This window comes from Amphiura filiformis, chromosome 5 (genome assembly GCF_039555335.1).
Source record: "Amphiura filiformis chromosome 5, Afil_fr2py, whole genome shotgun sequence".
In the NCBI taxonomy this organism is placed as follows: Eukaryota; Metazoa; Echinodermata; class Ophiuroidea; order Amphilepidida; family Amphiuridae; genus Amphiura; species Amphiura filiformis.
The window spans coordinates 63,049,136-63,064,807 of NC_092632.1; positions in this window are offsets into that span (position 1 = coordinate 63,049,136).

Below are 15,672 nucleotides of genomic sequence, written 5' to 3' on the forward strand. Positions count from 1 at the left end.
AGAAAAAATGCCCCAAGGATCTGGTTCATGGAATAGTAGAAAGTTTCACAAACAAAGTACCGTATTTAAATCGAATAGTCGCCCCCCCCCTCAAATAAACGCCCCCACCACTTTTTTTCAACCAAGATGTTTCAAAAATTCCGATATTTCCATGCTATCTTGTGTAGTAAGCTTACCAAGTTGCTCACATGGTCGCGAGTAGCAGAGAAAATCTGCATCCGAACCCGGAAGTGAACCAAAAGTCAGTGTCAAAAGGTCATAGTTCGTCATTTTAGCGTGACTTTTAAGCTTACCTAATGATTTTAACGGGAATTTTCGTGCTAAAAATGACCTCTAATAAACGCCCCCCCTTGGGAAAATGTAACGCCCCCGGGGGCGTTTATTCGACGAAATACGGTAATCATAGTGAAACTCTATGGTTGGTATGAATAAAAGATTTAGACCGGTTCTAAAGTTAGACGTGGTCTACATGTAAGTGGAATTTAGTCTCAGGTGAAAGGACAATTTCCTTTACATATGCTTGTAACGTTATTTTGTATTATTTTTGAACTTCGTATTAAAATCCTTAGAATTTGGTAGCTACTATTAAGGAAATAATAGTAAAGGACCATTCCTGATTGAACTAACTTCCACTTAGACCAGGTCTAACTTTAGACCCGGTCTAACTCTCTGTGCATACGGACCTATAGCTTTTTTTCTGGGGGGGGGGATCCTTCTATGTTCCTGCAACTCACCCCAAACTTCCAAAGTGCATTGTAATTCCTTCCAATACAAATACATACCTGTACTATGGAAAATCCTCATACATATTCACCATCAGATAAAGAGAACTTATTACACATGTTCAGCAAAATATTTATTCCAAGCCATTCCGAAGACATTGATAGTATCTGATGTTATCTATTTGTAAACACACGCACAATATGATGGTGGGCACCGTATCTCCAATAGACAAACTGGGCCAGAAAGGAGGGACAACAACACGAGGGTTTGAAAACATCTTCAGGCGGTGCTAAAAATAACCTTTTTGTTTCAAATTGTACGTAGGCTGGCAATGCACATGGTCAAGCACGTTCAAAACATTGTTATTTTTATCAGAAAATATGAAGCAGTGCTGAATATCAGCCTGTAAAATCAAGATGAAATAAACATCTTATAAATAGATCATTTGGATAATTTCTAATCCAGGGACCTGTTGACATACATAGTTGGTTGTACAAGTAAATGATGAACAATTTTTTTTATTTACATCTATTTCCATTTTCCGTGTTCCAGAATGTCCTGTTCTCCAACCAGTGTCTGAAATATGGATAAAAATTTATATTTTCCAGAGGACAACCATATAGATTAATCTGCTTTTCCTTAAAATATTTCAGTTGTCTCAAAAATGTTTTGGTTGCCAAAAATTTGTTTGGTGCTTTCTGCTCTGGAAAATTTGTAAATTGTAGAGGTATGTACAAACTCGGAAACCTGTGCTAGCTTCTGATCATGTGGGCGCCATTGTTTTAACTCAGTGAAATGGTTAATTAAAAAAATTTAGATCTGAACCTGACGAACAAGCGGACATAGCAGTGTACAGTACACTCTGCTACATACATGTTGCAATGATTGGCATTTTTACCCTACTTTGGTCCAAAATGCGCTTTTCCGGCTAAAAAAGATGATGTACATGTACAGGGCAATTTTGGGGGCCCTAGTGGGCCCATCTGACCCAATGGTAAATCCGGCCCTGAATTGGCACATCATTCATGGTTGTTCCCAGTAATTTTTGGACAATAGGAAAAATCTGCTTATTTCGAACACTGTCTCCAACGCCAGCCCAAGCTTTTTTTGTACAAGCCCCCTTCACATGTGCCGCTATGATACTGAAAATTTCATCATAAAGTTATGTTCTGGATCAATAATTGCACACACTTGGATTCATCAAAACATAATGGTTGCAATTGGATTTGACCTGTTTATGAGATCAGATTTTAAGCCTATTTTAACAAGTTGACCTCAATGACTTCAAATGACTTTTGACCTCCATATGTAACCTTTGACACCAACAATATAATGTGTGTACATGTACCTATAGTGCAAGATATATAATATTGGATCGATGGAGCACTTATTTATTGGTCAAGATACAAGTTTTAAAATATTGGACGAGACGTAGTAGAGTCTAATATTTCGAAATTCATAGCGAGACCAATAAATATTAGGCGTAAAGCATCCAATTTTATCACTATTATGTTTTGGATCCAAATATTTTCACATATTTGGATTCACCCCCTCTTGTAGATGCTGCCAAGTGTGGAGGTGTGTGTGTTTTCCAACTGGGGAGATTCACACACCCACATTCAAACTGGGGAGATTTTTTTGCACAAATCTCACAGCAACCGCCATACTGTGGAGGTTGCTCTAATCAGAAAATGACAGGTGGTATACCCCCCTCTATGGCTCAAAAACCCCATTTTTGAGGTTATCTTCAACTGTGGAGCTCCACGGTTGTTAGCAGACTCCACAGTGTGAATGTGACAAAACACACACACCTCCACAGTTAGAACCATTTACAAACGCATCATAACATAATAATGTTTGAAATAGGATTTGATCATTTGAACTGCTCACCTGAAAGCATATAAACAAAACTTTAACCAATTTGTCACATACATCTATACAGCCAGTCGGAAAAGTGATTATATAGTCGCCTCCTTTCATGCGAGACAAAGAGAAAAGTTTTGGAAATTGGCAGAAATGACACCCATTTATATAATGTTTATCAAGCCTTGGGATCTCCATTATAGCACCCATACCAGTCATCTTATGTGTCAGCTTTATCTGTCTCAATATTTTAGTGTAAACACCACTACGTCATGCTCACCTCCGACCCACTTTTAAATTCACATAAAAAACATATATGGGTGCTTATTTTTTACCAACATTTGTCAAAAGCTTTTCGCTAGTTAGTGCACCTGTATATGATCCATTTAAAAAAAGCATAATTTAGCAAAATTTCCTCAGTTGGTGTAATTGAACCGCAATCATTGTCTGATCCAAAAATGAGAGAGAAAAAAAAATCACAAAAAAAACTTGCATGCTACTCCACGTGACTCGTAGTCGGTATTCCTTTCCACACCACTAAGCGAAGTCCTAGTGTGGGTGGCGATGAATATTTCATGATTTTGACGTGCCTAGTTAACCTTTTGTGATACAGGATTGCAGTGCAGCCATCTCAATGAATATTAATAAGGCTATCTTTATGACACCTTGATGGTATCATCTCAAACAATTACGTTATCTTTCACGGCGAGATGATATCTGGGGTCTATTCTTGTAATCAAGTAGGAATAGACAACATTGGGGGAGGAATACAAAAAAAACCAATGTAACTATCTATAGGCCTACACACAAACATCTAAAATTACAGATCTTGCAAGATTGTGACCAAGCTTACCGGTGCTTTAAATATAGGTGGATATCTGTTTCATGTTTCTGCTTATTTATGGTCAAATTTAAAGCAATCATTAATATATCGGTTTGCCCACATCGACACCCTCAGTATTTCTCAAATTTCTTCTTTTTGCAAGATTGCAATACTGTTGCCCAATGGTGTACTTAAGGGGAGGCGATCTTTCGTGCGTAATTATAGAGGGCCAGGGGATTCACTCTATCATTATAAAAAATATTTGAAGAAATCAAAGAGCCCCAGGAATAAAAATTGTAGTGTAATTCATACCAGACACAATTTCTTTTAATGACAAAAATGAATTTTTGTAATTGATCAAAAACCAAACGTTTTATACCAATTTTGAATTTAGCCTGAATCCGTAAATATGGCACCTCTAAGCCTTTTTTTAGGTCAGGTCAAGGCTGTTTTGACCATTATGCAGCGAACCATTGTTGAAGCTATTTCACATACATGTTCAAAACACTCTAGAGAAAGAATGTGGCCATATAATGCTGAAATAGCTTTTGTTGATTTCGAATGATGTCTTAATGTCGCAAATTTTAAGGTCAAATTCCTAAAATCAAAACAAAACATTGCGACACAGATATTCCCTTATTATGCAATTTCATCATCGTATCAGTGTCTTTATTATTTGTTTGATGCCTTTTCCAAACGTTCGTGCTATTTATGCATAAAACAGCCAATCTATCTTTACAAAATGCATCATTTTTATGTAAACAAAAGGCTAAAGATTGCATTATGAGATTTATCTTTTATTATTACACTCTTCCGTTCATCTGCCTCCGTGGCCGAGCGGTAAAGAACGTGACTGATAATCAATGACGCGTGGAATCGTTGGTTCGAGTCCCATCGAAACCTGTGGAAACTTTTTTTTCCTTCAAAATTTATGATCACATTCCGAATTGAGTAACTTGTCGGTAAATCGTGTATCGTATCCTTTCACCATGTGAAAGACTAAGCCTAAAGTAACTTTTCGGTAAAATCATGATTTTTTTTTCCAATAAATCGTGGGGTTTACTTTGCTTACTACAATATGTAGCTTATTGTGACAGAATTCATAGTTGGACACTGTACAATAACTAAGGTTAGGAAACAGTGTTCGATTTACCACCTGCATACCTGCACCAGTGCATGTAACATTCCCTCTGTGCATGCAGCTTTTCACTACCTGCCTGCACGCGTGCATGTACGATTTTAGCGCCAGCGATATGACAAGGCAATATACAAAAGTAAACAAGCAGTCAGTCCGATTTGGAAAAACCCAATCTGTTTTTAGCGCAATCTCCTGACTTCATTAGAAGGGCTGGCGCAAATCGCGCAATTGACAATTTCCGATACCCCTATCACGTGAGAACTGTCACTTTTTTTCATTGACTTCCCTAGTCTCCTACACAGCCAGTTTGCGTTGGTCTGATACTTGTCGATCCTAACGAACATTCGAGATGGCCACATACAGTCTGGTCCGAGACTATGACTTCCCTTAGAGGGGCTAGCGTAATGTGACGTCATCCACCAATTCCCGATACCCTCGCACATGTAGAAGCTGTCATTTTCATTTCATTGAAAAAAAAGAACCGGTATTTAAACCGTGGGAAATATTTGTTTACGTACGGAAAATAATCATAATAATGTCCAGCAAAAAAGGAAATAGCTCAAAAAACATTTGCATCATTCTGGAAATCGTGCACCTTGTCGGCGACTAGTTCTAGAACAGATGAAGCCACAGCATCCAGTGTTTTGGCTAAGAAATCGGCGAGTGATCGGCATAAAATGACAATGACAGTGGAGCCGGAATATTATTACAAGCTTTACTGACAAAGATCGTGATTCAATGTGATTTTATGTTTGCTTTAATTTTGGTGCATGCACACTTTTTGCTGTGCATGTAGAAATTTTGGGCTACATGCACCAGTGCAGGTAGGAAAAAATTTGTAAATCGGACACTGTTAGGAAACCATCTCTAGGAAATAAAGTTTAGGCCTACATGTTTCTGTTAGATTTCAATATCTATGAAACAGTTGTGATAATTGTTATAATTACACCTGTCTAGTATTTGGAGGAGTAGGGTGAGGTGGAAGAATCCCACCAATCCCGCCCCACCTTAAGGATAAATTCTACACTGCAATAAGAAGCGATACACAAATCAATATACACCTACAAATGTATCAACTTTATAACACAAAAGGATGTAATATACAAAGTTGTTAACATAAGGAAATGACCAATTTCCACCCATTTGGACATTGTACAATCAATATTTGATTAACACAGAATAATTTTCAGCATTCCAAAAATGTGTAGATCGTCTTAGAATGGCCCGATCTAAGAGACCAATGCTCATGTCACTGAAAAATAAGTGGCTGTACAATAATTATGAGTCCTGGGGGAGGGTTATATGGTAGAGTCCTGGGGGAGGGTTATATGGTAAAGGGGTGAGAATTATTTTTGGGGGCAGCCAAAATAGGGAGAGGCAAACAATTTTTGGCAAGCCAAGAGGGGGAAAAGCAACTTTTGGCACACATTCACGGGCGCATGTATGATGTATCTAGGCCATTTAAGGTTTGTCAATTGGGAATTGGGATCCCAAAAACTTGGCATGTGCGAGGGGGAGGTTTGTTGGCCGGCCAAGGTGCAAGCACTTTTTGGCAGGCAGAGGGGGGGGCAAACATTTTTGGAATGCTGTTGGACAATTTCCCCCCCCCCCCCCCAGTTCATAATTATTGCACAGCTCCTAATGAGCACAATATACCAGGACATCATACTAATTACTACCGACTGAACCACTGAAATATTGGTTCTAGAATCACTCAGTGCCAGTGAGGGTTTTTTCTTCTTTTTTATTAAAGGACATTCGCTACCGGAATGCCTTCCAATCAGCACTGAAACAATTAAATAATTAAATCCTTGTTCTGGATGAATTAGGTATTCAACATACTTTCCATAGGTCCTTTACTTACCTTTATAATATATTTTTGTTGCTGAAAGCCAATGTACACATATCCACTATCCATACGTGTGCCTTGACCATGTGTTCTTTTCTCCAAGACAAATGTGTACTTCGAAACAAACATGTGCAGCAGCTTTGATCGTGTTGATTGGGGTTTTTTTGGGCCTAATGCACATATATAACCTTCATATTAAAGGTCCGTAACCCGATCAACAACATCATCCCCCCGATTTTTTTCATTGGCCATGAGTTTTTGGTATCACACAATAGATAATATTTTTCTCATTACTATCCTGAAATTTGACACTCACGGTCGATGTATTTCCAGAGAATTCACACAAAACATGCTCAATTACAGGCTACCAGTTGTATACCACTTCGGACTTCTGGGCAGGCATTATTATGAATGAAATCGTAATATTCAGTCTCCTCAACAGCTAGTTTGATTTCGCGTCATTCACATTGTATGAAAAGAGCGAACCGCAATAACTGCTGAGGAGACTTCAGATCGACAACGAAACTATAAAGTTTTAAAACTTCCAACGTATTGGGAGCTGCCTCCGTGGCGCAGTTGGTTGGCGCATTGTATTTTTGTACGAGAGGTCCCTGGTTCAAAATCGGGTAGTGAGAGGTTTCTTTTTCTGCTCCATTTTTTGAACCCAAACTTTTTTACATTCATTTGAAATGTACTGCATATTGCAAGGGGAAATATATCTTGTTTCTTTTTTTTTTTTAACCGGTACGAAAAAAAAAAAAAAAAAAAAATTCACAATTTTCCGTTCAATACGGGCATTTCCACTTCCAGCATCATGTGTCGTCAGGGCATTTCAGTTTGCTTTGCTATATTGAGCTCTATTGCCATTATGCCATAATTTATACACTAAATCTATCATGAACGACATACAGACGAACATGAAGAACTGGTTGTGGGGGAAATGTCAGCAGTGCAACTGCAACCACGCACACACGGCACATGACGAACGTAATTGCGGCACATGTTGTTGCTTGCCTTCCCAGAATGCAATTCACGCATACCAAGTATTGGATTGCAAATTTGGCTATTTATTCACATTTACGCAGAAAAATCTCTCGTTTTTTCACAAAGCTGCATAAAGGGGACAATATTTGATATTATATGTAATTTTAAAGACAATCCATATCCAAAACCAATAGGGTTACCCCCCCTTTAAGACTGAACTGATAAGGTAAGTTATTATGTCTATCCAATTATCCATACATGCGTAACTATAAATTTATCTGTGGAAATCAAATCACAGATATCCCTGGTGTGCTGTGTGTAATGAATTGACTAAATTCAGGGATTTACAATTTACCTTTATCGGCTGTGTAATTGAATAGGATTATTGTACACTTTAAAACGCCCACAAAATCACATAACAACAAGCAAACTTGTGTATTTTGATAAATAATATTAAATAATAATATACTAAAACCATTGGATTCAACAGTGAACCCCACTAACTTACATGTACATACCTTTAAATTAAAATTAAATAGAGCACAATACAAACTTAAAGGAGTATTTCGTGATCCTTAGCATCCTCTATTTATGTCATTTTTCATTTGATATCCACAAAAAAACCTATTCCCAAAATTTCAGTTGATTCCGATTTTGCGTTCATGAGTTATGCATGATTATGTGTATTACACTGCTATATAGACAATGCGTTGTAATTTCGTTCTGGTGCACCAGAACGAAATTCAAATTTCACGATATCTTTGCTAAAACGAATTAATCTGCAAGAAATATTTTGTACATAAACATTATGTAGCCAGAGGTTTCCAGTGATATAAAAATCTCAACTTTTTTTGAGAAAAGTGGGGGATGAGGCTGTGGATCACGAAATGCCCTTTTAATTGTTACTGGTTGATTGTCACCATAACGACTTTAAAATGCGGTATGAACTATGTTGCCTCGTTGTTGTTGGTTGGGCTCTGATTACTCAGCAAGCAATTGAATGATGTGTATATTAGTTAATCACCAGTGATCCAGGTTGCAAAATTACCTTCTGTGTTTGAGTGTATCGCAAGTAGTACAAGTACATGTATGCGCCAACAGAGAAAGCCAATGGTGATTGTTGCCATTACGGTTTTAAGATGCGGTATGTTACCTGTTACCTCGTTGTTGGTGGTTTAATAGGCTCCGTTCACTCAGCATGCAATTGAACGGTGTAGTATGCGCCAAGAGAGAAACAGAAATCCAATATATTGCGTATTTTCGAGCAAGAAACCAGATTTATCGATTAAAAACCTGGTTCCTTTGGATCAACCAGCGCTTTGGATTGATCATGAAATCCCCAAGTTTTTCGGATCAAGACACCATGATCTTTTAGGATTCTAAAATGGTGGATAGCACTATAGCAAGAACTCTGGCCATAGTAACCATTTTTACTTTTACTAAGGCAGGCTTTGAGTTTTGAGGAGTGTGAGTGTGACCACACTCCTCCGCACTCCTTAAATGATTACAAGGAGTGTGAGTTATCACACTCCTTAATCTTTAAGCTTACATCATACTACTCACAAGTTTGATGAGGGGTGCTATTCATAATACTCCTCAACAGGCTTGGGCGATATCGCGATAAGGATTTAATATCGCGATGACGATAATAGAAATAGTGACAGGTGATATAATTACAATTCATGGTCTCCCATCCACCTAAAAAGCCATGATCAACTAAATATTCAATGCTTATGAGGGCAGCAGTAGCGGAAACCCGGAAACCATGCACAATAATGGCGGAAAATGGATTCATACTAGTTTTAACCGGGGTTTTAATAACGTCTCGGATATAAAGAAGCTGTTTTGAACAATGGCAGTGGCAGGGCTGGAAAAAATGTAAAGTTCCTGGTACCCAATAATTTAGTCAACCATATTTCACACGATAATTGGTTGCGGCACGTTAGCGGCGTCAGGGGGTGTCGGAGGGGATGTGCCCCCTCTGAAGCTGATTTTTTTTAATGACACCAAAATGACGTGATTTGGTGCACCATTTTTCATATTTTGGAGTTTTTGGCAACTTTGGAGAACCACTGGACCTATAGATTCTCAAGTACTACTAGGATCATTCACGCTTAATTTGAGAAAAAAATTACCAAAAAATTACAGTTTGTTATCCTTAAGGGGGTACTACACCCCTGCCCAATTTTGTGCCTATTTTTGCATTTTTCTAAAAAATTATAGCGCATTGGTGACAAGTAAGATATGTATATTATTGGGGCAAGGACTACAACTACTGTGCTGAAAATTCAGCAACTCAAAGCAAGTAGTTATTGATTTATTGATCAAATATTGGTTTTCCCTCATTTTTGACTGTAACGCCACAACTGTTGTCTGTGCTGAAACAAAATTTCCAGTGTAGTAGTTGTAGTCCTTGCCCCTATATATATACATATCTTACTTGTCCCCAATGCGCTATATTTTTTTGTGAAAAATGCAAAAATGGGCACAAAATTGGGCAGGGGTGTAGTACCCCCTTAATATGCAAACCACTGACTAATATTTACCTCTTAATTGATCACATGTTATAAATGCATTGGTTTTCCATGCATTTATAATAAACACAGCCAAATTAAAAAGTCTCAACTAGTTCCATCCCAATCTAATCAGAGCCTGATGAGTTTATGGCAAAATAATTCATATAATAATTTTCTATACACTTTTCTTCGAAGGTTGATACCAAATTTGATAGCAAAAAAGTTTAATCATCGTAAGCATAGAAACTTTTGTTTGGAAATTCGTGCAATTTAAAAAATGACATAGGGAATTGTATCACGTAGCGGAGCGAGCGTGACTGTGTGTGAGTGCCAAGAATTACATCGCCTGAATAGGCTGGCAGGTTAAAGGTTTGCCCATGCATGTCAAAATGCAAATCAAATACCCCGCTCTTTCAATTGTGCGCAGGCAAGTGTACAATGATTACTGTACGGGCATGCTTCAGGCCACATAATATTAATAAGCTGATACCATGCTGATTTTTGCGTGGTCAATTCGTAATTTGTCATATTTAAAATTGCACGAATTTCCAAACAAAGGCTCCTATGCTCACGATTATTAAACTTTTGATATCAAATTAGGTATCAACCTTCGAAGGAAAGTGTATAGAAAATTATAACTTATTTTGCCATAAACTCATCAGACACTGATTAAATGGGGATGGAAGTTGATGGAACTACTGGAGACTTTTTAATTTGGCTGTGTTTATGTGATAGATGAAGAGGTAAACATTAGTTAGTTAGTGGTTTGCATAATAAGGATAACAAATTGTAATTTTTTAATTTTTTAATTATTTTTTTTTTTAAGATTTTTTTTTTACATACGTTTACACGGTTAACCGACCGGATTGTGGTTCGTTTAAGGTTGGTCTGAACCCTGGAATTATGAAAACTTTCAGGCCTCATAACTGCTAAATTATTAGTCTAAAGAATATAAAAGTATACATCTTTAGAATGGAAATGATTTGATGAATTCATCTGTGAGGTCCAATTTGGGCCAAAATGCTCATTTTTTGAGAAAATCCAAAAAAACAGGGTTTTTTGGCCCAAATTTTTTCGTGCAACGCGCACGTAACAAAAAAATTGTTTGGCCAAAAAAATTTTTATTAATTTTTAAAACTAGAAATTTGCACCAAAATGGTCAAAATATGCAAAATTTTCAAAAATATCACAAAAAGCCTGATTTTACCCAAATTTCAAATATTTTTGGTGAAGTTGGTCAAAATTCAAAAAAATGAAAAAAACGGTCCCTAGAAATTTTTATCTAGTTTTTAAAAATTAATAATAAAACATTTTTGGCCAAACAATTTTTTTTTTACGTTGCACGAAAAAATTTGGGCCAAAAAACCCATTTTTTTGGGATTTTCTCCAAAAATGAGCATTTTGGCCCAAATCTAGGATCTAGGATGGGTTTAAACCATGACAAACCCCCAGGACAAACCGAGAATGTTTAAATTGGAATATGATTTCTGTTATCGAGTGGTCATAAAATGCTCTGAGATTACGTAAACATGGTATTAAATGAGTAAATCAACCAAGGACTTTGTTAGAGATTCCGTTAAGACTACATCATTGCCAGGGCTTGTTTTAATTTTGATTAGAATGATTGACAGTGGTGGGCGGACTTATACTCTTTTGTTTTGCGAGCTTTACAAAAATGTGATTTCCTGATAAATTAATAAATTACGATTCAGACCGTCTCTTCCTCAGACCTCTATGAAGGACTCTATGGTCTCTTCTCTTAGTCCGAATAATCAGTCCCAGAACAAAATATTAATTTCTGACATGATCATGTTCTGGGTCTGAACTGTTTCCATATGAAATCTTGACGGTAAATTGGACAAAAGCTGAAAAGAAGCACATGGTTCTACTTGGCAGCTTTTTAATCCCTATTCATGTTACGTGAATCATGCTTTTGTTGTGGACCATCCTTCTGATACTTGAGTGTTTGGTCAAGCGGAACGGTCTTTTGTCTACTTCACTGTTTGTAAACAGACGAAGAGGTCAAAATTGCCATCCTCGCTCGCCGAATAGTAAACTAAAGACAACAACGTAATAGTATGGCACTAAATCGTAGTAAGACTTGGCCGGCAACGACGCTTGCGAATTGCCTGTCTTCAACTGCGGTATAGCATGGTATAGGCAGTTTGTACAGAGTCAGAGAGTGTCGTTTCTCTATCTTTTTCTCCCCCATCCCCAAGCAAAACCTGCCAAAATTGAGCTGCACCTTTTTTAATGCTTGCCACCAAATTTCCAAATTCTGCCCGCAGCCATGCACCCCACCACTCCGGGGGTTCCATGGATTATTAAATTGCACTGGCCCCATGAGGATCCATTAATTAACATGCTCATTACAAATTAATTAGTTATTGACCTTGAATCACTTTGATTACTGTGCAGTCAGGCAGTCATGGCACTTGGCAGTGCACATTTAATGAGTGAGTGTAAAATGTGTGTAAAAATCCGGATAAAAATCGGTCCAAGTTTTTCGTTGTTTATCCTTTTCCACGAATTAGCATTTAAAATGTTGATGCCTCTATCATCTCCTAGGCAATGAGCACATGCACAAAGCTTTAAAGTACCGATCATATACTTCAATAATGCAGAAATCTTACCTTATTTTGGTGCAGAATTTGATAAAATCCTCATTCACATGTCAGCCATTTTAGGCAAACGCGTACCTTTGTGCTGGTTCATTAGTTCTTTCATACCTATTCACACTTTAATGGGTACGCTTCATTTGAGCCATTACAGGTGGGGAACCAAATTATGTACAGTTTTGCTATTTTCTTGTACATCATGCCACTTACGATGCGCCCAACTTAGAGGCTGTTGATAGACTTGTTTCAAGTCTCTGGGCATCCTCAAAATGACAAAGTGTGTTCATTATGTTTAAAAATATTGTGTATTTGTGATCTTCACTGTGGAAAATTATATGATCCCCCCTTCTCAGATAATGAATAGAATCTATTCAAACCTGGGTAGGCCTGTGACTATTCGCGGTGGGGGACATGACAGATTTCTCTTCCAAATTACCAGCCTTCTCTTCAAAATGAATCAGATTTTCTCATAAAAATAAAGAAACTCGTCAGATCATTCTTAGCTTTTTAGATGCCTTGTCATCATTTTCACCCATAAAAAAATGAATAGTTTCTTGTAAAAAATGAATAGGCCTTATTAAAAATGAAATTTGAATTCACTCGGTCGGACATCCGGGAACATTGTCCCCTTTGTCCCCTTTGCACAAGCGCGCGCCTAGCAACCAGCTCGAGAAAGGGGAACTGCACATGCGCTGCACATGCGTACACTGGTTTTACAAGGCTATTTCCCCTTTGTGACGTCAGCCCGACCGAGAGAATACTATCTTCTCCGAGGGGGCTATAGACCTTTTTCCCAGACGTCACCAATCAATCGATATTGGGGTCCCTGCAGTATTCGAGTCATCAGCACCCAAACGCAATACCGCGCCGGCGCGTGCGATTAACTTTGCGCCACTCTAGGCGTCCTGCGCGGAATTGCCAGCTCGCAGTACGCGTTTAGTTCGCCACGGTGTAAAAAGTAAACAAAATTGTGAAACAAAACAAAGATTGAATTTTAAATAGCATCGCCGTTTTTCCGTATCTTTGGCATCAAAACAAACTGGAACAAAGGTAGGCCTAACTAGTACAGGTTATTTAGTACGTTATTTTATGGAAGCTAAAGTGAAATATGACAAAACAGAGGAGAAAATATGCAGTATTTGGTGTTTTTACACCGTGGACACATGAGAAACGCACGTGTTGTTTGTTTACATCTCAGACCCCAATATCGATTAGGTGACGTCATCAGAAAAAGGTCTATAATAGAACCTATTAAAATCATGATTAAAATGATTCAAATTGAAATGGATAATCTTGTCAAATAATGAGTTTGGAGATACTTGTTAAAATAAAACCATGAAAACGGAAACTGGTCATTGTGATAAGATCACAATACAATCCAATACAATAAACGGAATCTATATAGCGCCTTAGCAAGTATGAACAAAGCGCTTTACAATGATCTTAAAAGTACAACTTAACTTACACTACATCTTAGGCTACAGTAAAATGTACAACTTAATTAAAAATAAAAAACTTAGTTTGGAAACAAATAGGTTTTCAGATTAGATTTAAAAGTGGCCAGACTATGTGAAGTCCGGGTGTGAAGTACGAAGTTTTACAGGTAATTTGTTCCAGAGAGCTGGCACAGTGGGGCATTTCCCTCCCCTCAAATGTTTTTCTTGCCCATACCCCCCCCATAGGGTCTGCAGTATATCTTCATATTTGAAGGGTGTGAAACTTATTTTTGGACACGCCTCTATTATAATGATACCCACACAGTTATCTGTCTGTACACAGATTCAGATTATATTTTGATTGCAGTGACTGTTTCCTTTGTTAGCACATGTCAGTCATCTGATGGTTACTGGACCATGTAAACCTGCCAAAAACGCGATATACTGCTGGCCCTATGCTCCCCACTTTTGAGACATGAAACCCCAAAATCACAATTTCCAGTTTTTTGCGGCCATTTTGCGCAAAATTTGCCGATCATTGCCCCCCCCCCCCCCCTGAAATTCACTTTGCCCCCCCCGAAAAAAATTCTTGATGCCACCACTGGCTGTGTAGGCCTACTTGTAAAAGCTTGTAAAGTCATACACATTGCATACACACAAAGCACAATATTTTCTCTACTATCGTGACTCACAGGCTATGTTAGCGCACAGTTCAGGGGCGGATTTTAGGGGAGGGGTGCAAGTCCGAGCAATTTTGAACTTGACCCCTACTTTGTAAAAGTTCAACGATTTTTACCCACCAAAGAGGAGGCTGATATGATAGCATAGGCGTATCATAATAATCTTGCCTAAATGATCAATCTCTGATATGATATTCAAAAATCAATATTTCCTCCAGAATTTCTTTTGTTTTCTATTGAATTTTGTTAAAGCCATATACATGATATATGTCAAGTATGATCTTATCTTTTAAAATGAGTTTGGTCTTTTTTTTTCGAACCTGGATGATATTTTTGGCATGTTTACACGTCAACTTACACCTGTTTGGATTCAGCCAAATTAATTGTGTTTTTGTGTCAGTTCCAAATGCAGGTTTGACGATGACAAATCGAATCCGTGATAACGTCAATATTGATATCGATATCAATTAAAGGCTGTTCCAGTTAAATTACATACTGAGTGTCTATGCTGATGGCTTTTGTAATATGGCCAACATATATAATAGGCCCTATAATTTATTTTTACAGGGTTTTTAGGCCCTTTTTTGCCATTTTTTTTGTTCAATTCTGTTCCTCATAAAGAACTTTGAAAGTCGCCTTGATTTTCAAAAAACTTTCATGCCTCTTTTCCCGGCCTCTAGACGGGCGGCCCCTAGAAACAAACCGGCCTAATATTTGCATTATTTAAGGGGGTACTACACCCCTGGCCAATTGGGTGCCTATTTTTGCATTTTTCTCAAAAATTATAGCGCATTGGTGACAATTAAGATATGCATGTTGTAGGGGCAAGGACTAAAACTATTGCTCTGAAAATTCAGCAACTCAAGGCAAGTAGTTATTGATTGATCAAATACTGGGTTTCCCTCATTTTTGACTGCAACTCCACAACTGCTGTCTGTGCCGAAATAAAATTTCCAGTGCAGTAGTTGTACTATTGTAGTCCTTGCCCCTATAATATACATACCGGGATACATACATGTATCTTACTTTTCACCAATGCGCT